At 37.6% G+C, this 26,866-nt stretch overlaps 2 pseudogenes; one reads left to right on the top strand and one right to left on the bottom strand.

The window, feature by feature from the left end:
* The first annotated feature begins 264 nt into the window (after positions 1-264).
* Positions 265-1,734, top strand: LOC119540184 (annotated as a pseudogene).
* Positions 1,735-22,951: 21,217 nt separating this feature from the next.
* LOC119540870 lies at positions 22,952-23,342 on the bottom strand (annotated as a pseudogene).
* Between the last annotated feature and the right edge of the window lie 3,524 nt (positions 23,343-26,866).

Below are 26,866 nucleotides of genomic sequence, written 5' to 3'. Positions count from 1 at the left end.
TGGACAGAAGCTGTAAGAATATCTATATTGGAAAAAGAACTAAATTTTTCTGACCTTAGACAATGCAAAATAATTCAAGCTAAAGAGAAACCTTATGAATGCCATCAGTGTGGGCAAGCCTTAAGTCAATAGTTTTACTTTAGATGGTGTGAGAGTATAATATAAATGTTTTGAATATGGGAGAGATTTCATCCACCTTGCTGTCACTGCCTCCTTTCTGCTCGTGGTGAGCCTGTCAGTCTGCACAGTGCACTTTTCCATCTGGGCCATGGGTAGCAGAGATCTAATGAGCTTCTTTCTTCTGGCATAATTAACAGACATTTTACCATGAACAATTCTACTCCTACTACAGGTATGTATGCTATTGGGAATGACATAAAATTTAAAGGAGATAGACCCCCTTGTTCACCTTCCCGTATTCTTTGCCAAATTCCAAGTGATATCACTGAAGCAGAGGTCATATCATTAGGTCCACCATTTGGCAAAGTAACTTCGTGTTGAAATGAAAAGGCCAGGCTCTTTTAGAAATGGCTTTTGAGGAAGCTGCTGTTACTTTGGTGAATTATTACACTCCTATTATTCCTCACCTTCAAAACTGGCTTGTTCATATTCAGTATTCCAATCAGAGAGCTCAAGACTGACAACCCAATTAAGCTAGAGCCCAAGCTGCATTACAGGCCATCAATGCTGTCCAGCCAGGATGTCTGGCCCTCACTGGAGCTCCTGCTAGTGAAAGCAGTGTAGCTGGACAAAGCCCTGTGCTCTGAGTAATCATTAAAAACCTCTTTTATCCTGTTAATCTAAATCCTTCATCAGATATTTTCTAAATATGGCTCCATCTTGAGGATCATTACCTTTATAGAGAATAATCAGTTTCAAGCCTTGTTTCAGTATGCTGACCTAATGAATGCACATTATGCCATAATGGGTGTGAATGTCCAGAATAGCTATAATGCACATTGCACTCTGCTTATTGACTTCTCCAAGCTCACCAGTCTTAATGTGAAATACAATAATGACAAAAGTAGAGAGTTCACTTGCTTAGACCTTACTGGTGGTAGCCAGCCATTCTCTGACCTCCAATGGCTGCTGCTTTCATGGCACCCATTATAATTTCCTCACCATGTCCAGGGGCTTGTGGATTTGCCCCTGGCATTGGGTTTCCTCAAGCTACAGGCCTTTCAGTCCCAGGTGTTCCTGAAACTCTTGGTCTACTCACAGTTACCTCCTCTGCTGTCACTGGAAGGATGGCCATTCTTGGAATAATGGCATGCCAGGAAATCCTGTTCTCCTGGTCACCAATTTCAATTCTGATCTTATCACACAACATGGCCTTTTATCCTGTATGGAGTGAGTGTATGGTGATATACATCAAGTGAAGTTTATGTTTAACAAGGAAGTAAATGCTTTGGTTCAGATGGGAGATACAATTCAAGCTCAGCTAGCGATAAATCAAATAGTCAGAGACTTTATGGAAAAGTGCTTCATACAACACTCTATAAGCATTGAAGAGTTCAGCTTCCTGAAGAAAGAAAAGAACAAGGTCTCACTAAGGGTTTCAGCAAATAGTCCTTTGCCTCCTTTCAAAAAGCATGGCTCTAAAAACTTTCAGAATATTTTTCCACTGTCAGCCACTCTGCATATTTCCAGCATTCCCCCTCTGTTACAGTGGTTGATCTGTAGAACATTTTCACAGCTCTTGGATGCTCAGTGAAAACTTTTAAATTCTTTTAGAAAGATTGAAAAATGGCACACATTCAATTGGTATCTGTGGATGGAACAATACAGGTCCTTACTGAGCTTCATAAACATGACCTTGGAAAAAATCACCTCAGTTTCCTTCTCAAAATCCAGTCAGATTTTGCTATGAAATTTTCTCCTAAGATTTGACCATAATTTCAGTAAAACTTCCAGATATAGACTGAAGAAGCTCAAGACCAATTCTGCCTCTTTCACAAAAGTAACTATTAAATTCTGACTGAGCTTGATATTCATGTGTATTTAAAAAAATCAAGGGCTGTTCTCTTTCCATTTTTTCCCCTGCCTGTAAGTGACCAAAGATTTTTTTTTCTTCTTTACACCATAGCTTCTGTGAAAATAACCTTCAAGAAAAAATTAATTCCCTATATTAAATTGAATTTCAAGAGGGCAGATTTTCTTTAGTTTGGGTCCAGTTCAGCCTTATACAACATTTCTAAACTCTGTATTTTGTAAAATTTAAATATTTAGACTTTTTAAATTACTGTACATAATTTAAATTACTAATGACCAAGTTTTTAACTTTATGATTCAGAAGGAATCATAAAGTTAGTAAATGAGGTTCACTTAAAATTTAAGTCAATTATTTGCCATGTGTTGGTGGTTATTATATATAAACAGAATTATACTAGAAGTAAATTTATATAACCTGCATGTTTCCTTTTATTGACTCCCCCCCCCCCACCCCGGAAGACAGTACTTTGAATAATGCCCCTCTCCTGGAAGACAGTACTTTGAATAATGCATATCTTTAACTTTTTAAGACTATTTGGAGGAAGGAAGTGTGCCCCACAGAAATTAAATGGAATTCAATCAGGACCTATTAAGACCAGGATAATTAACAATTTTCTTAGGAAAAATCATGTTTTAAATTTCAAAGTGGTACTCGTTTGTTGAGCAGTATCATATGATCTTAAAAAGTTTAAAAGGAAAAATCTTTCTTATCAACTACTTTTTGCAGTTATTTTCAGAAAAAAAAGTTACAGTCTTAAGGAACATATACGGTTTGACAGATATTTTTAAAAAATATTTTTGGTAAGGTCTTCTTTAAGGAAAAAAAATAACTTCCAAGGGGTTTTCTACCACTAAAATCTCTGATACTTATCTAAAAACATTTTGTATTTACTTAATTTCTTAATATGTACCTGATTGTGTGATTATGATACAGTAAGTTTGAGTTTTAACTAGGTATCTTGTAAGCTATTTTGTGGGCTTAGTGAGCAGTTTGTTTTTTTTCCTTTCCCTTTAAATATTTTAAAGATGTTTTTCATCGCAATTTTAAGTGGTTTTCAATAAGTAATCATTTTTTTATTCAACTGTTTGGTGCTTTGCTGCAGAGACAGGGTGGGGCAGGTTGAATGGTTTTGGGAATAACTCAGTGCACACCTGTAAGCCTCCTCACCTTGTGACTGAGAGCAGTCATTGCTGGCTATTGTATACCAATTTAGGGCAGTAAAATGAAATGTGAGTTCTCCATCTTGTTTAATCTTTGTCATCAATCAGAATTTGCCTCAGGATTACTTGATCTTTCTCAGTACTCAAGTGACAGCTTGCTTTTATTTGTTAATACAACTTCATTACTAGAGTGCCCACATATTTGGAGTGGGTTCTTTTCATACTGTTTCTCTCTTTCTCTCCCTCTCTCTCTCTCCCTCCCTTCCTCTCCCAATATTGCTTTAGTAATTGTATAATGTAAATTTGTTTCTTTTTAAAAAGAAACTGCTCTTTTAAAATTAGTTTTTCAATGCTTGATTAGATTTTTAACAGAATTTGTCAAAAGAATCACTTTTGTACATCCCCTTTCAATTTTCAGAGTGGCTTTTCTCAACTTTTAAAACAATATCTCAATCTCTTTACTACATTCCAGCCATTAAATTGAACACAGAGAGGTTCTTACAAAAGAATGCTATAAAAACTTAGAGACTGAGAAAGATACAGGTTCTTGAAAGCAGAATTCAACCAACATTGAGCAACAGTTAGTTGGAAGTCTAGGAAGGGGGGCACTAAACTGAGATCTTTCAAGTTGATCAATTTAATATTTGCTTAATAGATGTGGTATTATCATTTATCTAAGCTTTTTTTCTTTTTCACTTACAAAATGTGTTTTTACCAAAACTGAGTAAGGATAGGAGAAAAATTTTCTTTGAGAAATCCTCAAAAAATTGCTTCATTTTTTTCTTCCACGCAGCACTATTATAATTATCAATGACATACAAAATTGGATTATTTAACTTGTTTTAGATTAGGAATTACTCTGTAATTTATTAATTTGTGATTCTAATAGCATTCAGTGTAGTTGTAGCAAAAGTTCCTGAAAATGGGAGATCATATGGTGTTGAATGTAATTTTGAAGCAAGGGATGGCCTTTAAATCTAAAAGAGAATATTTGAATCCTTTTTCAGGATTTATGTATATTTGTGTGTATAGATAAGTATATACATTCATAGACTATTCTGATATTGTGCATACTTACACACATTACATACATTTTAACTTATTGACAAAATCAGATTAAGACTTGAAAGTGGGTTTTTCTTGTTTCAAAATAGGGTGTTTGAAACTGTGTATTTGTCTAAAGTTAGCTGTAGCAAATGGATATTGTCCATATTGGTCTATTTACTGTTTGACTTATAGAGGTCTACAGACTTTGTGTTGTCATAGTTTGTGTAAAAGGATTGAACAATATCAGGGTAGTGGAAAAACTAAATCTGTGTATTTTTTAATTGGCATGAATTTATTGGATATCCTCTAAGTAATGTTTGTTTTGGCTGTTGATCTGTTGTAGTATCCTATTTTTAAGTTTATTCACTTTATTTTAAGGAGTGTTTTCATACTTTAGAAGATATCTTGACTTTTACACAGCATATGCATATTCAGGACTGTAAAACATCGTGGCATGTGTTTAAGAGTAGCAATTTATGCCTCCCCTGAAGTGTTAACTTTTATATTGAAATTACTTGAATAGCCTCATAATGTGCTTCATATAAAGTACATGCAGAAAAATGGCCTGATATCTTCATTGACAACTTGCTGGAGAGTATCAGAACTACTCAATATTTCCTGTAAAATGTCATAAATTATATGTTTAAGACTAAAATTTGTAATCTGTTATTGAATGATGTTTCTGATTTTGCTGCTGAAACTTGCAACTCTCACATTTTGAGAAACTCAATTTCTGCCTGCATAATTCCTTAAAAGATGGTGAACCTTTCAGATGCAGCTTCCGCTTCAGTTGATTAGAAGTAACTCTCATGGATGTCTCTGTGTTCAGTTTCATGCAAACTTTTCAAACCTCCAAGTCATTAGGCAGCAGTATTTATACATAGAGTTATATCATCACACACTGTTTCTCTTTTCCTCCCCCTAAATAAATTTGGGCAAAAGATAACAAACTCAAATGTGTGATTTTTTTCCCAGGGAATCACTTAACCTACATTTTGCTAAACTATCAGCTTATTTCAGAAAACCTAATGTGCGCTGCTATTTTTAAGACAAGGGTAGATAGCATGACTATGGATAAAAGTATTTTTCTTAGACCTTCCTTTTTCTGCTAGACTTAAAATACTCTAGTATTGTCCTAAAAGAAACACAATTTAGATTGCAGTTTTTCCTTTAAAGAAAATGTAATTCAGCTGTCTTTGAAAAGAGCTGTTGCGGGACACTGATTACGTGCTTCAACTTGGCGGGCCTGGGCTGGGGGACCTGATCAGCCCCTGGGGAGGGTGGTGGGCACGGGCGACAGCGCCCTCCACAGCCCCCCGGGCCTGGGAAAGTGAGGCCGGAGGCAGGCCCCATTTCCTCACCCAAAATACCACTGTTAGAGGAGGCTTGCCGGAGGGAACCGCCTTTTCCCCACCCCCTTATCTTGCCCGGACACTCCCCGTTGCCAGTGCAACTCCCATCACCACCAGTGCGCATACATTGTTGCCAGACACCGTTACCGGAGCAACTCTCGCCCCTTTTCAATCAACTTCCGCGCCCTCTCAGAACCAATCCAAGCCTTTAACCTCTACAGCTACCCCGCCCTCTAAACGCCCGATATAAGCTTGTACTCTCCCCTAATAAACTCTCTTGGCTTCTTCACCCTAAAAGAACCGTGTCCCGCCTGTTCCTTTCTCGCCGCCCTCCATACTTTGCACGCCTACGCCGGGGACCGGGCCCAGTCCCCCGCCTCGCCCTTGCCTCCGGGAAAGAGCCCCCGCTGCCGGTACCCTTCGAGCAATCCTGAGAGCCTAGGATTTGGCAACCGGCCGCCACCTCCCCCCCCAGACAAGTCAACTGCGACCGCAAGCTGTGTTATTACATACAAGACTATTTGCATTGTTTCTTCAGGGAAAATTCTAAAAGCTAGTTGTGAATGGTTTCAAAAATAGACAGTTATTAAATATTGGTTTGGAGGGGTTTATAAAGGGAGAAAAACAAAGCAGGACCAATGTTTATGTGCCTTCCTCAGTAGTCCTAATTGACCTTTTGTCTGTATTTCAGACTAAAGGTAGTATTAGTATTTTGGTTTTCTGGAAATATGTGCTATATCATTTTTAAAGACTGCTGTCCCACAGATTATTCATATGAGCAAAGAACAGTATCTGTGTAAGTAAGGTCTGTTATACTTTTGTCTTTATCACATAATATTCATTATATAGCATTGTGCAGGTATCCAAGAACAGAACTGCTCTCAATCTTTGTGGTAGTGACACCAACCAAAAGCAGCGAGTTCTCTGCCTGATGCACTCAAATGACCCACCTGCAAGTCCCTGGGTTTGTGGAGGGATTCCTGATACTTCCATGCCATGCCTTTGCCTCAACGTTGCTCTCCTCTGGCTTCTGTGAAGGAAGAGTGAATGCAGTCATCAAAAATGTGATGAATCCTGAGTTACCTCTTGGGAGCTCTCAATCATGGGGCTTTGAAGGGTTATCTTCCCAGAAAAAGTGCTGAGATGGGTGCATGGGGCAGGGAAAGCTGGTCTGTCCTATGCTCAGTGGCTGGCTCCAGCCATCAATCCCTGGCACAGGAGCTTCTGGTCATGAGGTTCTGAAAGGTTATCTCCCCAGCCCACTGCTTTGAAGAGTGCATGAGTTGTGGAAGCTTCTCCCTCCCAGGCCCGGCAGCCAGCTCCAGCTACCAAAACCTGGCACAGGAGCTCTAAGCTGCAAGGCTGTGAAATGTGTCTCTAGCCAATTGCTGAGATGGGTGCATGGGGCATGGAAAGATGCTCCCTCCCATGATCATCAGCCAGCTCCAGCTGTCAGACCCTGGCAGTGGCCCCAGCTGAACACACCCTGTCCTTTCAAACAGTCTCCCTGCCTCTTAAGCTAAGTGTCCACTGTGTGGTGAAGAAGTCCCTCCACACACACAAACACACACACACACCCAGTGGCACCCTGGAACTGCTGTTCTGGGGTGCTTTCTGCCCTTGATCTAATCTTCTACGAAGAAGAGAATTTTTCTCTCTCTGCCTCTCCTAATCTGCCGTCTTCCCAGAAGTCTGCCCTGAATTCCTTTTAATTGAGAAGGAAAATTTGTCTTTAGCCCTGGAAGAACACAGGTATATCCAGAGAGTGATTAATGCAGAGGAGTGACAACTGCTTCAGAAACAAAATAAAACCAGGTTTCAAGCTTCCCACTGCTTCCTTCACTCTCCTAGGAAATCACCATTGCAGAAGCTCAAGAGACTCCCAGAACCTTTGAAAAGTCCCACTTGCTACTAAATATCTACCTAAAGGCATGGGAAACCATCTGAGGAAACAGCACAGAACTGTGTGCATGAAGGAAGTCCCACTGTGGAAAGTACTGAGACTAAGGAGAGTGTAAACAGGAGAACATATTTTATTTGCATACTTACAACTTAATTTAAAAACTAATGCAATATTGTGGGGGCAGGCAGCATAGTGGATAAGCTGGAAGTGCCCTCAAGGTCTGGAAACCTCCACTTTCTGGACCGCTATGACACATTTCTGCCTTGGCCCCAGACCCCTCTTAGTTCTACTCCCTTCCTCAATGCTGCCTGGCATTACCCAAGGACTCTCTGGGACTCCCTCACTCTCACTGATCCCAAGGTGCCTTCAGGCTCTAGCCCTAGCCCCCAGGGGCCTTACCTGAGCCACTTCACCTCAGCATCTGGGCTCCTCATAAAGGCCTGCAGCAGGCTGTCCTCCATATTCCAGCTGTACATGCACCACAGCCAGAGTGGTAGGCCCTGAGGGACTGTGAATGGCTCCATGAAACCATAACCTGGCATGCCTTTGGGTCCTGCTCACACCTCCAGATGCATGAACACAGTGCTGGCCAACTCCCTGAGGGCCCAGCACATCCATCAGACCCATAACCATCTGGAAACCTCAAAACCAAAATCTCTACCTCAAAGAAATTTGTCAAAATGGTGGAAAGGCAGCGAATGCAATGGGAGAAAGACTTTGGAAACCATACATCTGATAAAAGCTGATACCTGGCATATATAAAGAAATCAATGACAGTAGTACAAACAGCCAAATGATAAAATGGGCAAAAGATGAGAAGACATTTTTCTGAAGAGGAAATACAAATGGCTAAAAAACATATGAAAAATTGTTCATATTCACTAGCTATTAGGGAAATGCAAATCAAAAGCACAATGAGATATCTCACTGATAAGAATGGCTGTCATTAAACAGGATACTACAGATGCTGGAGAGAAGGAGGAAAAAATGGAAATTTATGCATTGCTGGTGGAATGTATAATGCTACAGACACTCTGGAAGGTAGTTTGGTGGTTGCTCAGAAAAGTATATATTGAGTTACCCTACAGTCCTGCAATTTTACTTCTCAGTATATACCCAGAAGATCTGAAGGCAGTGATATGAACAGATATTTATCCACCAATGTTCATAGTGGCCTTCTTCACAACTTCCAAGAGACAGAAACAGCCCAAGTGTCCTTCAACAGACAAGTAAACAAGCAAAATGTATGTTTGTGTTATGAAATACTATGCAGCAGTGAGAAGGAGTGAGTTCCTGAAACATATGACTACATGGCTGAACCTTGAAGACATAAGGCCTCCTGAGTTAAATAAGCCAAAAACAAAAGGAGAGATATTGTATGTTACCACTAATGTGAACTCCCTGAACAATATAAAATCAGTGTCTTCTAATGTAGACTATGTGGTACTTAATGACAGCAGAAGCTAGTAAAGGGCCAATGATAACCTAATATGTACAGACATGATAAGAGGGTGAAGTTAAATGTATGGGAATGGATAGCAGAGATGATTCTTCAAAGGGATTGTAAGTTTCAGTGTCACATTACAGGTGAAGATTGATTGTGTTTGTTTAAAGTCATGTAAACCACAGAGTACTACAAATATAGAAGTTTTTGCATGATATACTTCTAAGGTATGACCCTGGTACAAATAATCAATAGAGTGGTATATGGAAAACAACCCATTACATTTTATAGACTATGTTTAATAGGAATACCTTACCAATACCACCCTAAAACTAGGGATGAATAATTAGCTGCTGCTAAGAGCTCTGGGATGTTTTGTATTATGAAAATTGTTTAAAATTGAGAGTTATAATGATACAACTAAGTGAAGGTCATGTGGGTCACTTTATCTTGGATAGAGTACATGCTATGTCAAATTAGGAACCCCTTAATCAAACCCTTAATCTTGAGGCTTGCTCTTGTGAAATTTACGGCTGTAAAAAGGAGTCTAATCCTTCCTATAATTATGCTTAAGCATTTCCAGAGAACCTCTTGTTGCTCAGATGTGGGGATTCTCTCTCTAAGCACACGTCAGGAAATAAAATCAAGAACCTCCCCAGTACATGGGTGATGACTCCCAGGGGAGTGAATCTCCATGATGACATGGGATGTGACTCCCAGCAATGACCTTGGCCCTAAGACTGAGGGATTGAGAATGCCTTCTTGACAAAGAGGAGGAAAAGAAAGGTAAAAAAAAATGTTAGTGTCTAAGAGATTTAAAGTAGAAGTGAGAGGCTATTCTTGATGTTACCCTTATGCAAGCTCCAGTTAGATGTATCAAATGGCCACAGCATGCCAAGTCCTATCTAACAGTAGTCCCCAAATTCTTAGGTCAGAATTCTTAGGTCAGAATTTTATAGAATTCTGAGATTCTATAAAAGTTGCACTCACTAAGTTTATATCTCAGAAACTTAAATCCACCAGATTATTCCTGTCAGACAGGAGCTAAAACCAAGCAGCAACAGCCTCTTTAAGAACAACTAGATGCAGCCCCCTTCCACATAATGTTGACACCCCTTTTCAGTACGAGTAAGTTAGGCTGGTCACTATCTAGACACCCCTGAAGTTTGAGAAAGTGATTGAGAGAAATGGATAGCAACAGGTAATACAGAATTTAACAAAGATTTGTGAATACTGAATCTTTATATAAAGTTTCAGTATTTTCTAGGTTATTAGAATAGCTAGAAGGAAATAACTGAAATAATGCACCTAATCCATAACATTCTTTGAAATTTGCTCAGTGTCTATTCATTAAATTGTACTTTGAAAGTTATCACCTTTTTGTATATATCTTATATTTCACAATAAAAATAACTGAAACTCTGGAACTGTAACCCTAAACATTCTTTGAAATTACCTACGTGACTACTTATTAAATTGTGCCTTGAAAGTTATCACCTTTCTGTATATATCTTATATTTCACAATAAGGAAATAGCTGAAACTGTGAAAATGTATCCCATAATATTCTTTTAAATTTGCTCTCCAACTTCTTGTTAAATCATATTCTAAATGTTATAATTGCTATGTATATATGCCAAATTTCACAATGAAAATGTATTTTAAGAAAAGGAATTCAGGGTTCTTTCTTTTCCCTTCTCACATTTCTTCAGTGGTGTTTATAAATGTGTTTATGATGTGACTCTGGAATCCTGGAATTTAAGCATCACTACGAAGAAGAGAGATGCAGAATGATTTGGAGAGCTGAATGTTGAATTAAACCTCTATGTGTAAACTGTCTATATAGTCTAGCTTAGTTGGGATATTTTTTAGATAGAAAGGCAAAGGTAAAGGGTTGCCAACTTGGCATTAGCTTCTGAAATTTATCCATACATTGGCAGACAAAGAGAAGTCAATTGAGATGAAATAAGCAGAGTATATGTACTAAGCATGAGGTCCAACTGCTTTAGCCCACAAAATATAGTTCCATTGTAGGTGGAATTTATTATGACCTCATTTGCCCTCAGAGTTGCATATCAGTTTCTACATCCTTTGAATTGATTTTTACTGTCAGAAGAACTCCATGTGTTGGACAAGAATGACAGTGGCTGTAAGTGATGGGCTGCTGCCTGCTTGAGTGCTGCTACTTAGAAATGATGTCAGAGAAGACATTGAATTCTCAAACATAGAAATGTTCTGTTTGGTTGCTTTTAGTTCTGTTTTCTGTTGAATATGAAGTTTTGTTGACAGGTTAAATATTATTCCTGTTAATGTTTATCACTTAGAAGAAAATGTTTCAAATGAAATAGATTGTAAACTGGCTTTCCATGATTGTCACTTGGCATAACTGCACAGGTATCTAAGAGGTGATATTAAAATTCACCCACACTACTGAGAGTGCATATTTTGAGGCCTTTGTATTTTCACACCTTTTTGTGCTTGAAAAATTAAAGTTACCAAAAAAAAATGTTTTGGAACTCCTAGAAGACTATATTGTCGCCTTAGCCCTGCTGGGTGCTTTTTTTCTTTTCTTAGTTTTATACCAGCATAATGATAACCTAAATTTTTAAGAACAAATGGCCTGGGAAGATTTGCCTGAGAAAATCTCTAATTTAAGACCCAGATGTCTTATCATCTTAGCATTAAAAGAACACGATACTATGGGAAATGTAACTTATACAAATATTTCTAACATCTCTTTAAACAAAAACCAGTTCCTTCCTGCTAAGTAAAAGGTTAAACAACTGCAAAGCGAGAAGGATATCACAGGAAAATTACCTTCCCAGTTTTAGAAGCAGAAAAGAAGTAATGCATCACAAGAATGCATCCATTTAGTGGTTTGCTGTAACTTAGATGTAAGGGAACTATATGTTCCTCTCACAAAGCCCAGATATTTTGTGAGAGCCATATTGTCAGTGTACCAAAGGCTGTGTTAACCACAATCACATTATTGTGCAGTACAGTATAGGAAGAGGCATTGGGAGAATTTAAAGTATGACCCCCTACCCATTAATATCCTGGGGACTCTGTCCACCCTTCCCACTTTGTGTTGAAGAATTCCTAGACATAAGATTGCTCAGCAAGTATGTTGAATGAAATACATACATGTTGGAAGAATCCCATTATTCAAACAGTAAACTGGAATGTGTTCATATGCATAATGAGATAGAGTTTTGAAAAGATACTCTACAAATTTCATAGCTGACAATTGTAATATTATTTTTCAATTTTCCTAATTTGCAACCATTCTCTTTAAAAACTTTTTAAAGCCATTTTACTGAGATATATTATTCACATAGCATACAATCCATCCAAAGTGTACAGACTTCGTGTATTCAGAATTCTGTATTCATACACACAATCAATTTTAGTACGTTCTGATTACTCCAGAAAGCCTCATAGCTCATAGCAGTTACCGCTCAATCCCTTTATCATTTTCTAGACATACATAACCACTAATCTATTTCTGTCAGAGCAAACCCTTTTGTTCCCAACTCTGTAAATGTATTTATATTTACATTTTATGTAAATGGAGTCAAACAATATGTAGTACTCTGTGTCTCATTTCTTTCACTTAACATAATGGTCCAGATGGGATGCAGCACTCTATTTCCCTACCAACAATGAATAAATTACATCCCTCTCTCCACATTTTATCCAGAACTTGCATTTTTCTTTTTTTTTTTAAATCGTTTTATTCACACACCATAGAATCTGCCCTAAGCAAACAGTTGATAGTTCCTGGTATAATCACCTAGTTATGCATTCCATGCCACAATCTATATGAGGACATTTCCACAAAGAATGAAAAAATGAAGAATCAGAAATGAAAAATAGTAAAATTAAAAGGAGAAAAAACAATAACACCAAGAATCCCATATCCCTCCTTATATCCCCATCTTATTGATATTTAGCTTTTGTATATTGCCTTTGTTACATTTCAACATTCACACCTACTAGAATGGCCATTTTCAAAAACACATTCATCTTTCAACATCTTGCAATGTTGACATTCATTTTTTCTACCTCATGGAAAATCCTTCTTATAAGTGTACATTTAATTGTCATCATTGTCCACTGTAGGTTCTGCTAAGTTATGCAGTCCCAGTCCTTATATCTTTCCTTCTGGTGTCATACATGCTCTTACCCTTCCTCTTCCAACCATACTCACACTCAGCTTTGTTCAATGTACTTTTAATATTGTGCTACCATCAGGTAGTATAGTCCTATCCATTTCTGGATCTTTACAATCAATCCTGTTGAACTTTGTACTCCTTCATCATCAAATGCCTGTTTCTACCTTCTTCCTCTCTCTTGATAATCTGTGTTCTCAACTTTAACTCTGGCTAATGTCACTCAACATAATGTCCTTTTAGCTCATCCATGTTGTTTATATTCTTTATGACTTTATTCTGTCTTACAGCTATTTAACATTCCATCATATGTGTAAATAACTGTTTATCCACTCATCCATTGATGGATATTTGGGCTGTTTCCATCTCTTGGCAATTGTGAATAATGCTGCTATTGATGTGCAAACATCTTTGTGTTCCTGCCTTCGCTTCCTCTGAATATATACCTACTATGGAATTGCTGGATTATATGGCAATTCTATACTTAGCTTCCTGAGGAAACACCATGCACCCTTCTAGAGGGTTGCACCATCCTACATTCCCACAAAGAGTGAATAACTGTGCCTATTTCTCTACATCCTCTCCAGCACTTGTAGTTTCTGTGTTTTTGAAAATGGCCATTCTAGTATGTGTGAAAAGATATCTTCTTGTGGTTTAGATGTGCATTTCCCTGATAGCCAGTGAGGTTGAGCATCTTTTCAGAAGTTTTTGAGACATTCATATTCCTTCTTCATAAAAGTGTCTATCCATGTTTTGTGACAGATTCTTAATTGGGTTGTCTTTCTGTTGAGTTGTAGGGTCTGTTTATATCTTCTGGATATTAAACCCTTATCTGATATGTGATTTCCAAATATTGCCTCCCATTGTACTGGCTGGCTGCCTTTTTACTTTTCTGGAAAAGTCCTTTGATACACAGAAGTGTTCAATTTTGAGGAGATAACGTTCATTTATTTCTTCTTTCATCACTAGTGCTTTGGGTGCATGGACTAGGAAACCACCTCCCATCCCAAGACCTTTAAGATATTTCCTTACATTTTCTTCTAACAGTTTTGTGTTCTTAGCTCTAATGTTTAGGTCTTTGATCTATTTTGAGTTAACTTTTGTATAAGGTGTGAGATAGGGTCCTTTTTCATTCTTTTGAATATGGATATCCAGTTCTCCAAGTATCATTTACTGAAGAGGCTACCCTCTCCCAGTGTGCACTCTAGCTTCATGCATAAATATTTATGCTTATTATGTCTTTTTGATGAATTTTCCCTTTTATTAATATATATAGTTTCCTTCTTTGTCTCTGTTGTTTTAAATTTGAAGTCTAATTTCTCTGGTATTAGTATAACTACCTCTGTTCTTTTCTGGTTGTTTGTGTAAAATATCTTTTCCCAAACTTTCACTTTCAACCTATTTTTTTCCTTGGGTCTATGGTGAGTCTCTTGTAGACATCATATAGGTGGTCCCTGTTTTGTAATCCATACTATTTTTCTATGTCTTCTGATTTGGGAATTTAATCCATTAATGTTTAATGTTATTGTAAAGGCAATACTTTCATCTACCATGTTGTATTTTGGATTTTATTTGTCAAATCTTATTTTTCTCCCTCCCTCCCTCCCTCCCCGGTCTCTCTCTCCCTCTCTCTCTCCCTATTTTCCCTAATGATATTCCTCATTTCTACACTCTTCTCCAAACCTCTTTCTCCTTTCTTTCTTAATATGCCTGTAGTGCTCCTTTAGTAGTTCTTGCAAAGCAGGTCTCTTGTTCACAAACACTCTCACTGTCTATCTGAAAATATCTTAAACTCTCCTGCATTTTTGAATGAGAATTTTGCTGGATATAGAATTCTTGATTGTCAGTTTTTCTCTTTCAGTATCTTAAATATGTCACACCACTGCCTTATTGTCTCCATGCTTTCTGCTTACAAAGCCACATCTAGTCTTTTTGAGCGTCCCTTTTATTTGTTGGATTGCTTTTCTCTTACTGTTTTCAGAATTGTCTCTTTTTCTTGACATTTGCCAATAGCTGGTTTCTTGGAGTAGGTCTATTTCGATCTATTCTGTTTGGGGTACACTGTGCTTCTTGGAACTGTAATTTTGTGTCTTCGATAAGAGATGGGAAATTTCAATGGTTAATTCCTCCATTATTCTTTCTGCCCCTTCACCCTTCTCTTCTCCTTCTGGGATAACATGACACTTTTATTCATGTGCTTTATGTTTTCATTCAATTCCCTGGGACCCTGATTATTTTTCCATTCTTTTCCCCATATATTCTTTTTGTGTAGGATTCTGGATTTCCTGTCCTCTAGTTCGTTAATTCTTTCTTTTGCCTCTCAAATATCTCCATTGTGTTTTTTGTCTCTTCTACTGCACATTTCTTTCCCATAAGTTCTGCCATTTTTTTACAAACTTTAAATTTCTTCCTTATATTTGCCCAATGTCTTTGATTTATCCTTCATCTCTTTTGTCATATTTTCCCTCAACTCTTGATTTGATTTTTGAATTGTTTTAGCATGTTTGAAACATCTTCACTTATTTCTTTCAACTCTTCTTTCTCATTTGAAATGTTAGTTTGTTCCTTTAACTGTGCATGTCTTCAACTTTCCTAGTGTGACTCCTAATTTTTTGTTGTCTAGGCATCTGGTTTCCTTGATTAGTTTATTCCAGAGGTCATATTCACTCTTTTACCTAGGTGTTTCTTGTTTGTTTTTTTTCTTTCTGTCCTATCACAGTCAGTTCAACTTAGACCTCTTGCATATCTTCTTTTTAGCTGATCAGAATTTTTCAGCTCTTCTTTTTCTGGTTCTTGCCCTGTCTATATGGAAACATTTTTAAGAGGTATGATGCTTAGGTTTATGAGTCAACTTGGCAAGGTGATGGGGTCCAGGTGTCTGGTCAAGCAAGCACTGTCCTAACCATTACTGCAAGGACATTTGTGGCTGGATAATAAAGCAGAAGGCTGGTTTATTAAATCATCAGTCAATTCACTGCACCTGTGACTTATTACATCAATGAAGGGCATGTCTTACAAAATCAGAGAATTAAATCTGCTGGATTTAATCCAATCACTTGAAGACTTTTAAGAAAGAGAGAGAGAGACAGGACCATCACTTCTTCTATGACTAGTCAGTGAAGCATTCCCTGAGAAGTTCATTGAACACCTTCATCAGAGTTGCCAGTTTGCTGCCTGAGTAGTTCATCAAAAACTTTCATCAGAGTTGGCAGTTTGCTGCCTGCCCTATAGAATTTGGACTGTTGCATACCCACAGTTGTGTGAGACACTTTTATGAATCTTATAAAATCTTATGAATCTTATAAAATCTCTTCTTGATACTGTTTCCCTAGAGAATCCTAACTAATAAAGCTTGGTACCAGGAGTGGGCCTTGAGAAACAGAATTTTTAAATGGGCTTTTACACTTGGTTTTCTAATCTGATTAGATTCAAAAGCACTAATGACTCCATTTCCAATAATCAAGATGGCTCTGACAGTTTGTGGCATGAGTTGGCAATGGAGATACACAAAATATCACCATGTGATTCTCCTAATCATACTCTTGTATGAAGAAAGGACTGGATGACTGTGTTTTTGACACCTTAACAGAGTTTTCCATTGTTAAGAGCTATAATTGTGCTGGCTGGTTGCTCTTAGATATGCTGGATAAAGTTATAAGAGACAGGGATGAGCTAAAGGCTTCAAATTTGAAACTTGAGTGCCTTATGATAGACATAAAAGTTTCTATGTGTGCCCTGAAAGAAAATCATTTCCTGTGGCATCAGACTTGAGATTTCTGAAAACCAGACCCAGAGTCTCATTGTGCAATAGCAGATTTACAATGTAAACTAAAATCTCAACCTCACAGTGTGTCTGCTGTTAAAGGCATTGATTGGAAAAGAATGGGATCCTGAAACTTGGGATGGGAACATATGTATTGATAATAGTGTCAGTGAGGACGTGGGAACCCTGGATTCTACTTAGTCTTTGTTAGATATACCTGTAGTGGTCTTCTCTGAAGAGTCTGCCATCTAACATCCACCTAAAGAGATTAACCCTTCAGTGCTTGCTAAACCTACATTCAACTCCCCTGAGGAAGCAGCCCTTGCTCCTCTTTCTGGAGAGATTAATCCTGTTTCATGAGATGAAACTGCAATGGGTTATCCTGAGGTACACAGCTTGAGGGATACTAATTATTTTCATGACCCACCACCACCATCAGTCTTTGCTTCAAGGCCTATTACTTGTCTAAAATCCCAACAGACCCTGAAGGATGAGGTACAAAGTGTGACCCAGGAGGAAGTACACTATAGTCCAAAGAACTGCATGAGTTTTCCTATTTATGTAGACAGAAATCAGGGGAATGTATGTGGGAATGGATATTAAGGGTTTGGGATAATGGTGGAAGGAATTTAAAGTTGGATCAGGCTGAATTTATTGATATGGGCCCACTGAGCAGAGATTCTGCATTCAATGTTGTCGCTTGAGGGGTTAGAAAAGTCATTAACAGTTTGGGTGGTTGGCAGAAACATGGACCAAAATGTCACCAACATTACCTGAGACGGAAATGCCAGAACTACTCTGATATAATTCAGAGAAGGGGATTTAATGGCTTAGAGAGATTGGAACATTAGAGTGGATGTCCATGGAAGACCTGATCACACGCCCCTGGAATGTCCAGAGGACACACCTTTCACCAGGACTGTGAAGAATAAATTTGTGAGACTAGCTCTATCATGCCTGAAGAGTTCTGTAGTCACCCTTTTCTGTAGGTCAGATATTACTGTTGGAATTGCAGTCACTGAGCTGGACTCCTTAAACACAATGGGGATAAATGGATCCTGAGTCGGCAGAAGCCACATGGCAGCAGCTACTCACCAAAGACAAGGTGAGTGTGCTTTCCAGAATGGAAAACAGGATCAAAGCAGAAGTCAAAGTAATCTATCTTGCAGAGTTATGGTGTTGGCTAGTAGATCAAGGAATACCTAGAAGTAAAATAGATGGGAAGTCTACTAAATTCTTATTTGATCAGTGTAAGCAGAAGTATTCTAGGTCAAGTGAACAAAATTCTGCCGTGATTACAGAAACAGAGGGTCATGACCCCTAATCCATTCCCAGACTTGAGAGAGTTTACAGATCCAGAGCCCCTTGAATGAGGGGAAGGCCAGGTACCCTTGGGGAAGGAATCCTGTTAAACTGCCAAAAATTTAGACTGTTAAGTCTTCACCTCAGCCTTCCCCAGGGAGATCTACAACTTTTACCAGGGTAACTGTGCACTAGGGAGAAGGAAATGATCAGATACTTCAGGGATTATTAGACACTGGTTCAGAAGTGACATGAATTCCAGGAGACCCAAAATGTCACTCTGGTCCACCAGTCAGCATTAGGGCTTATGTTGGTCAGGTGATCAATAGAATTTTAGCTCAGGTCCATCTCACAGTGGGTCCCTGTACCCATTCTGTGTTTATTTTCTCAGTTCCAAAAAGCATGATTGGAATAGACATATTCAGCAAATGGCAGAATCCTCACATTTGTTCCCTGACTTGTGGAGTGAGGGCTATTATGGTAGGAAAGGCCAAGTGGAAGCCACTAGAACTGCCCCTGCCTAGAAAAATATTAAACCAGAAAGAATACCAGATTCCTGGAGTGATTGCAGAGATTAATGCCATTCTTAAGGACTTGGATGCATGGGTGGTGATACCCACCACATCCCCATTCATCTCTCCTATTTGGCCTGTAAAGAAAACAGATGGGTCTTGGAGGATGACTGTGGATTTTCATAAGCTTAACCAGGTGGTGACTCCACTTTCAGCTGCTGTTCCAGATGTGGTATCATTGCTTGAGCAAATCAACACATCCCCTGGTACCTGGTAGGCAGCTATTGATCTGGCAAATGCTTTTTTCACAATAGCTGTTAGAACCACCAGAAACAGGTTGCATTCAGCTGGCAAGGCCAGATGTATACATTTACTATGCTACCTCAGGGGTATATCAACTCTCCAGCCCTGTATCGTAATATTGTCTGCAGGGATCTTGATCATTTCTCCTTTCCACAAGACATCACACTGGTCCATTATATTGATGATATCATGTTGATTGGAACTAGTGAGCAAGAAGTAGCAACTGTTCTAGCTTGTTGGTAAGGTATTTGCATATCAGACAATGGGAAATGAATCCAACAAAAATACAGAGGCCTTCCACCTCTGGTACTGGCATGGTACTGGCACAAAGATAGACATGATGATCAATGGAATCGAATTGAGAATTCAGAGATAGACCCCCAGATCTACAGCCGATGGATCTTTGATAAGGCCCCCAAAGCCCCTGAACTGGGACATAACAGCCTTTTCAACAAATGGGGCTGGGATGGTAGGCTATCCATATCCAAAAGAATGAAAGAGGACCCCCTACCTCTCACCGTACACAAAAATTAACTCAAAGTGGATCAAAGATCTCAAAATAAAAGACAGGACCATAAAACTCCTAGAAGATAATGTAGGGAAATATCTTCAAGACCTTGTATTAGGTGGCCACTTCCTAGACCTTACACCCAAAGCACAAGAAACAAAAGAAAAAATAGATAAATGGGAACTCCTCAAGCTTAGAAGTTTCTGTACCTCAAAGGAATTTGTCAAAAAAGGTGAAGAGGCAGCCAACTCAATGGGAAAAATTTTTGGAAACCATGTATCTGGCAAAAGACTGATATCTTGCATATATAAAGAAATCCTACAGCTCAATGACAATGGTACAGACAGCCCAATTATAAAATGGGCAAAAGATATGAAAAGACAGTTCTCTGAAGAGGAAATATAAATGACCAAGAAACACATGAAAAAAATGTTCAGCTTCACTAGCTGTTAGATGCAAATTAAGACCACAATGAGATACCATCTCACACCAATTAGAATGGCTGCCATTAAACAAACAGGAAACTACAAGTGCTGTAGAGGATGTGGAGAAATTGGAACTCTTATTCATTGATGGTGGGACTGTATAATATTTCAGCCACTCTGAAAGTCAGTCTGGCAGTTCTTTAGGAAACTAGATATAGAGTTACCCTTCAATCCAGTGATTGCACTTCTCGGTATATACCCGGAAGATTGGAAAGCAGTGACATGAACAGATATCTGCACGCCAATGTTCATAGCAGTATTATTCACAATTCCCAAGAGATGGAAACAACCCAAATTTTCTTCAACAGATAAGTGGATAAATAAAATGTGGTATACACACACAATGAATACTACGTGTCAGTAAGAAGGAACAATGTGAAACATATGACACCATGGATGAACCTTGAAGACCTAATGCTGAACAAAATAAGCCAGGCAAAAAAGAGAAATATTATATGCTACCACTAACGTGAACATTGAAAAATGCAAAATAAATGGTTTATAAAGAAGAATGTAGGGGAAAAAGCGGTAGAGAAGAATTAATGGAAGGGGAATGATAACCCAATAAGAACAGATAAGATATCGTGAGTAAATTTAACTTTCTGGGAATGCCCAGAAATGACTATGGTTTGTTAATTCTGAAGGGTATGGTAGGAACAAGTTCACAGAAGTGTTGCTATATTAGGTTATTTTCTTGGAGTAGAGTAGGAACATGTTGAAAGTAAAGTAGCTTTTTTAGGTTAGTTGTCTTTTTCTTACTCCCTGGTTATGTTATGTTTGTTTGAAATGTTTTTTTTTACTGTATTTTTTTTATTTATTTTTTGATATAGTGAATTAAAAAAAATTTAATTAAAATAAAAACTATAAAAAATATATGCAGAGCCCACTTCAGGAACTGGTAGAGCATTCAAGGGTGTTGGGCTTCCCCACCTTGATGGTTGCTGATGTGCTCACAGACATAGGGGACTGGTAGTTTGGTAGGCTGAGCCCTCTACCATGCAACTTGCCCTTGGCAATACTGTTGATGCAAAGGAGAGGCTAGGCCTGCCTATAATTGTGCCTAAGAGCCTCCTCTTGAATGCCTCTGTTGCTCAGATGTGGCCCTCTCTCTCTAGCTAAGCCAACTTGGCAGGTTAAATCACTGCCCTCCTCCCTATGTGGGATCAGATACCCAGGGGAGTGAATCTCCCTGGCAATGTGGAATATGACTGTTGGGGAGGAATGTACACCTGGCATCATGGGATGGAGAACATCTTCTTGACTTAAAGGGGGATGTGAAAGGAAATGAAATAAGTTTCAGTGGCTGAGAGATTCCAAAGGAGCTGAGAGTTCACTCTGGTGGGCTCTCTTATGCACAATATAGACAACCCTTTTTAGGTTCTAATGAATTGGAATAGCTAGCAGTAAGTACCTGAAACTATCAAACTACAACCCAGAACCCATGAATCTTGAAGACAATTTTATAAAAATGTAGCTTATGAAGGGTGACAATGTGATTGGGAAAGCCATGTGGATCACACTCCCCTTTGTCCAGTGTATGGATGAATGAGTAGAAAAATGGGGGCAAAAAAAAAAACAAAACACACCTGGTGTTCTTTTTTTACTTTAATTGTTCTTTTTCACTTCAATTTTTTTCTTATTATTTGTGTGTGTGTGGTAATTAAAATATTCAAAAATTAATTTTGGTGATGAACGTACAACTATACAATGGTACTGTGAACAACTGAATGTACGCTCTGTATGACTGCAGGGTATGTGAATATATCTCAATAAAAATGAATTAAAAAAATAAAGAGTAAGAATATAGACTCCTCTGATTCTAAAGAGAGCAAACAGCCCAACTCCATTTGAGTCAAAGAAGAAAAAAGGGAGGGTGAGGGGAAAGGAACAGAGTATTGTAACCTTTTATTCCAGCACCAACCAAAGTTGATCGTGGAAGTAAAGTTTCTAATTTTAAAAAGTTTATATAAGTTACATGAATTGCAATTTTCATAAAAGAATGAAATGTTCTGCATATGACAAAAAATATGTCTAAGTAACATATCATATTTGCACAAGGCCACTTTATTTCATGCATACTAGTAACAAATGAAAAAGTCTTAAAGTCTATGGCAGACTGAGTAAAGATTTCAGTTTGGTGTTCTGTAGGCCCCAGATTGTTAACTATTCCTACTATACAAAAGCTGTAAGGAGAAAAAGGGTTTTGTGTAGGAACTTTTGTGCTTCTAGTGGGCACATCTACTTTTCAAAGTGTGAAATTAATACAGACATTTGTGAGAGGTTGTGCAAAACTATTGTATTTATAAGACTAGCATGAAAGTGAATTCAACAGTGGATGCACATGCACACATCATTCACATCATCAACAACAAAAAGTATTCAAACACTGTAGGACTGAATAAGAATACTAGTACCATCTTCAACGGCAGATGTTAAGTACTGAAGTCACATAAGTTACACCAGAATGGGCATATATTGCCCAAGTAAAATTCTATTGTTAAAGTTGAAAAAAGGTTTAAGGCCGTTCAAGTTCAAGCACAGAGCCCCATCTATTTGTTCGTGTATGAAATATGTAACCTTTCTCCCAACTTGTGGTCTTAAACTTCTGTTTTACAATCCAAAAGAAATCACTACAATAGAGATTATATTAAATAAGAGTAAAATACAAAGCTATAATTAAGATGAAGTAAGGAAATTCCAAAACATTAAAACTGCAAAACTTGTTACTTGTTGGAACCAGTACTACACTAGTAGTTAGATAACACATACAAATATTTTCCAGTAGATTACTTTATGTTTTTCCAACATGTCCTTTTCACCAGTGCAGTGTTAAACTAATCAAAACTCTGCACATATTTACTCCCTTACAATAGCAGCACACAGTATCGCTACCTGCAAAGCTGTCAGTCTCAAATTACTCAGTGAATGAAAGGAAACAAAAAGCCGAGAAGTAACGTGTTAAGGAGACAGATTGGGATTAGAAGATTAATGCAGTTCACTGCTTTTAATCAGCCAGCCAGCTTGCTAGCAACAAGGGATGGTTTCCGTTGAGGAAGGTCCTGTGGGGTGGGAATGTGATCACCAGTGACCTCCGTGTTATCTGGGGCTGCAGCAGGAAGTTGCTTGTTTTTCATTTTCACTTTAGCCATGTTGTAATGCCCAGAATCAAAATATTTTTGCCCTTTGTGTAATCGTTGTCTTAAGAAATCTGAACCTCCATGTGTTTTTTTGACCATGAACCGTGAGATAACTGAGAACACGTATTTTCTACAACAGCTGAACCTCCAGGCTTTAGTTCCAGATAAGGTTACCTTGCTTTCAGTTTTGCTTCTTCAGCTTTCACTGGACTAGTCACTTATCTTCCATTTCCTCCTGCCCCTCCGCAAAGGCTGCCTCAGGGATTTACACGGAAAAAGCGTTCGCTCTGCAGAGGAGACCCCGGAAAAAGATGCGATTCTGGGGTCTCCGCGGGGCCCTGGCGCCATATACCTTTTTTTTTTTTGGCCGTGTACTTGTTAACAAGTCCCTTTCTGACCATCTCATCTGGAATGATCAAAACTTTGCTTTAATTATTATGTTGAATCTTGCTAACATTGTCTATTGATTAAATTTCAGAGGCAGGAAAAATCAGTGAAATTTAGTTAGACTCCTGGTAACACAGAGGGCTTAAATTTTGACCCTGGCACAGTTTGTAACCTGAAATTTTTAATTCATTTTCTACAAATTTCTTTTGGTTCATTGATGAAATGGGGATAATAACAGTTATTACCTCATTGAATATTTTCATCATTAAATAATGAATGTGAATCATTAGCCCAAATCTGGGCTCATATTGAGCTCTCGAAGGCAAATTAGAGTTATTAGAGTCCATAATTCATGTCATTTGAAAAGTCACGTTTTAGTAAATGGATTTTTTTTAGTAATAATGAGACCATTTTTAATATTTAATTAGAGAAAACTTCCAAAATAATTGAAGCACTATAATGAAAGAAATAAAGATTTTTTGAAAAAAGATCAATTAATTCTAAATACAATAAAGATACCTTTATTCAACAAATATTAAAAGCTCATGCATTATACTAATCATTATATGATGTCTTTGATTATAATGTTGTTGAAAATATATGTTCTCATCTTCTTGACCAAAAGGGGGATGTGAAAGGAAATGAAATAAGCTTCAGTGGCAGAGAGAATCCAAAAGGAGCCGAGAGGTCACTCTGGTGGGCACTCTTACGCACACTTTAGACAACCCTTTTTAGGTTCTAAAGAATTGGGGTAGCTGGTGGTGGATACCTGAAACTATCAAACTACAACCCAGAACACATGTATCTCGAAGACAGTTGTATAAAAATGTAGCTTATGAGGGGTGACAAGGGGATTGGGAAAGCCATAAGGACCACACTCCACTTCGTCTAGTTTATGGATGGATGAGTAGAAAAATAGGGGAAGGAAACAAACAGACAAAGGTACCCAGTGTTCTTTTTTACTTCAATTGCTCTTTTTCACTCTAATTATTATTCTTGTTATTCTTGTGTGTGTGCTAATGAAGGTGTCAGGGATTGATTTGGGTGATGAATGTACAACTATGTAATGGTACTGTGAACAATCGAAAGTACGATTTGTTTTGTATGACTGCTTGGTATGTGAATATATCTCAATAAAATGAAGATTAAAAAAAAAAAAAAAAAAAAAAAAGACATAATGCTGAGCAAAATAAGCCAGGCACAAAAAGAGAGATATTGTATGTTACCACTAATGTGAATTCTGTGAAAAATGTACAATGTTTTATACTGTAGAATGTAGGGGACCTAGAGATACCAATTAGTGGAGGGGGAATGATAATCTAATAAGAACAGATAAACTATGGAGGGTAATCTCAATGTTATGGGAATGCTCAGGAATGATTATGGTTTGTAAACTTTCTTGGATATAGTAAGATCATGTTGGAAGCAATAGAGTTATTTTAGATTTTTTTTTTCTCTCTTATTCCTTTGTTTTCTTAGGGGTTGTTAATTTTCTTGGGGTATGGTAGGAACATGTTGGAAGCAATGTAGTTATTTTAGATTATTTGTTTTTCTTACTCCTCTGTTTGGACATGGTTTATTAATTTTCTTGGGGTATGGTAGGAACATATTGGAAGCAAAGTAGTTATTTTAGGTTATTTGTTTTCCTTAATCCATTGCTTTGTTTGAAATGTTGTGGGGTTTTTTTGGTTGTTGTTTGCCTGTTTGTTTTTAATTTTTTGATAAACAAAGTTAAAAAATTGAAAAAAAAATCAGTAGAAAAATGCGAGTAAAAACTAAATGACAAATAGGGTGGGATGGGGGGATGGTTTGGGTATTCTCTTTTCACTTTTATTTTTTATTCTTATTCTGATTCTTTCCGATGTAAGGAAAATGTTCAGAAATAGATTGTAGTGATGAACGCATAACTATATGATCATACTGTGAACAGTTGATTGTATACCATGGATGACTGTATGGTTTGTGAATATATTTCAATAAAACTGAATTTAAAAAAAAAAAAAAAATATTTGTTCTCAGTTTTCTCATGGTTAATGGTCAAAAAACACACGAACAATCAACTATCATGTGTTGAAATCATGAGCAAATTACAATAGGAAAAAACACTTTAATGCAGTAACATAGTGCACTTTATTTGGTTATGGATAGGGTAGTGGCAAGACTAATCAAACATATGGATGTGGGAGTGTCCATGAAAATTAAGCAGTTCTCAAAAAGTATGAAGGGAAAAGGGAGAGAGGAGGGGAAATAAATAACAAGCAACACTGACTTGCAAGGAGGCGTGAAGCACAAAATATGTCTAGGAAATGGGAAGTAATCTGGCTGCAAGACTAGGACAGTTTGTGTGCATAGAAGTATTGTGCTATGTGAGGAGTAATATAAGGAAATTGTTTAGATTATTATACTCATGATTTATTTTGTGTTTCTATAAAAATTTTAAGTTTTGGAGAGAGGAAATAATATGTTGTGTTCCCCAATTTTAGAAAGACAGCCCTAAAGGCAATATACAGGAGGGTCTCAAAGGGAGGTTGCGCTGAAACAGTTTACAAGCACCAATTGATTTCTAGAAAAATAATTTAATTAAAATTAAAATTAGGATTAGTTAATAATAGTTTGCTACAAGGACAAAATAAAAATTATATACTAGACAAAACTGCACACAGAGAATTTTTATGTTAATTTTAGATATTTGGCAGGATTCAGGCACATTGTCAAACATTGGCAACCCCTTCTTGGGGGAGTGAATTAAAGTCAAGACAGTGTTAACTGACTCTAGCAGTACATTTAGTAGCAGTTTGTGTTGATATTCTATTTCTGTGGCATTCACTGTGCTATTTTATTTAATCCTGAGAACATGGCTAATTAAGAATTAAGAAGATTAATGGACAGAGTTTACATATGAGGAATTTGAAGCTGGGCAAATTTGATAAACTTGTTCGTTGTCACACAGTCAGTCTTATATGATACTGAGATCTGAATCTCAGGAGTCTAATTGAAAACTCATTCACAATGTTATTTAGCTACCAACTCTAACAGGCTGGTCTATTCTTCTGAATCATCAGCTACATCATCATCATCAAACTCATTATTGTCATCTCTGATTCATAATATCTTTATCATTATTGTCAGCATGGAAAATATAGACAATTTAAAGGGCCTACCATGTACAAGGTAAGGTGCACCAAAGCAGACACTGTGTTCTACAGAAAACTGGTAAAACTTACTCTGTGCTCTCATGTTTTGGAATGATTTCAGCCACACAATTTCATACTAGACAACTCTCTGTTAGACAGTGTTAAGTCAGAGATGATCCTAGTTCAAACTGGTCAAGGAGAATGTTGCATTCTCTTTAGTTTAGCTTCACAAAGTACTGGAAAAGAGGTGAAAATGGAAATGTCT

This window comes from Choloepus didactylus, chromosome 7 (assembly GCF_015220235.1).
Source record: "Choloepus didactylus isolate mChoDid1 chromosome 7, mChoDid1.pri, whole genome shotgun sequence".
NCBI classification, from domain to species: domain Eukaryota; kingdom Metazoa; phylum Chordata; class Mammalia; order Pilosa; family Megalonychidae; genus Choloepus; species Choloepus didactylus.
The sequence above is the reverse complement of the archived record's forward strand: the minus strand, read 5'-3'. Positions and strand labels throughout refer to the sequence as shown.